At 44.0% G+C, this 1,438-nt stretch overlaps 1 non-coding gene across 1 annotated transcript; it reads right to left on the reverse strand.

The window, feature by feature from the left end:
• Positions 1-248: 248 nt before the first annotated feature.
• On the reverse strand, positions 249-321 carry TRNAK-UUU. The gene has a single exon. It is a non-coding gene; the product is annotated as a tRNA-Lys (tRNA).
• Positions 322-1,438: the final 1,117 nt, after the last annotated feature.

The following is a 1,438-nucleotide window of genomic DNA, read 5'->3' on the forward strand; positions in this document are numbered from 1 at the left end:
ATATCATCTGTAAGATATAATTGGTTCTTTGTAAATCCTCCCATAAGAAAAAGGTCAAAGGGGCAAGTATTTAGCTCCTAAATTAGCTTTTGTGCTGTTCTCCAATTGAGTCTATACAACCTAATTTCCTAGTCTTCATTTTTCTCATCACCTTTGATCCTTTGCCTCATATACCTTACTTTCATGGCAATAACGTGTTGGAGTTTTTTGTTTTTTTTACGCGTTTGATTCCTTATCCTAAAAGCAGACGGCCAAACAGAGATTTGAACCCTGGACCCTCAGATTAAAAGCCTGATGCTCTACCGACTGAGCTATCCGGGCTCTCTGCAGAGTGATTGAAGTCATGACTTTCTGACTGACTGTGTTTCCCTTCTTTTTATAGCTCCACCTTTTACCATACCGTGCACTAGTACCTGCTTGACAGTTACACTTTTAAATACCAGCAGTGGCCTCCTGCTGGTGGTTTATTATCCAGGTGGCAACCCTACTAGGTCCTCAAGTCCCAGACCTGGCGGGACAGTCCCAGATTTTGGCAACTGTCCCATGATATCTGGAGGACTGCAGCATGTCCTGATGTCAACTGTATCTGTGTCCTTAGAACGCAGATACAGTTGAATACAACAGAGAAAAAGGCCTGTGCTCTCCTCAGCAACATGTGTGATACAGTGATGTCAGCAATTTTCCTGGCTCCCTGTCCTCCTTTTCAGAGGCTCCACATTCAGACAGCAGAATTGTGCTGCCTGAGTGTGAGCTGCAGCAACAAACAGACTGACAGGCTTCTCTCACCCCAAGACATGGCTCTCTGTGACTGACTGAGGATGAGAGAAGAATTTCAGACCCAGTGCAGCTCACCTGGTCGTCACATACTTTTTTTCTCCTCTTTTGCTGGTAACAAGGGCTGTGGCTTACCAGGAATGGGCGTGGCCTGCAATTGTTTTTAAACGTTTCAGCCTCAGAAGTTTTTCATTTTTGCGTTTGTTTTTCACACCCTCCCTTTCCAGGGCCTTAACTTTTTTATTATTCCATTCACATAGTAATATGAGGGCTTGTTTTTTTGCACTTTCTATTTCCACCATTTAATATTGCATACGATGTAGTGGGGAGGTGGGAAAAAATTCTAAAAGCGCAAAATTCTTGGAAAATGCGGAAAAAAAAAAGTTTTATGGGTTTTGTTTTTACGGTGTTCCCTATATGTTAAAATTAACCTATTACTTTCATACTCCAGGTCAGTACGATTGCATTTTTCTTGCATTTTAAAGGGGTTGTCTAATCATGTACAATGGGGGCATATCGCTAGGCACCGCTGGGACCCGAACTTATATCGAGATTGGAGCCCCGCAAGGTGGTTGCTGGAGGACTCTGGTCCGGCCACCACAAAGCCGACTCCCCACAAAAGTGAATGGGAGCATACCGCGCATGTGCGGTCCCCACTCCCATT

This window comes from Bufo bufo, chromosome 1 (genome assembly GCF_905171765.1).
Source record: "Bufo bufo chromosome 1, aBufBuf1.1, whole genome shotgun sequence".
Lineage (NCBI taxonomy): Eukaryota > Metazoa > Chordata > Amphibia > Anura > Bufonidae > Bufo > Bufo bufo.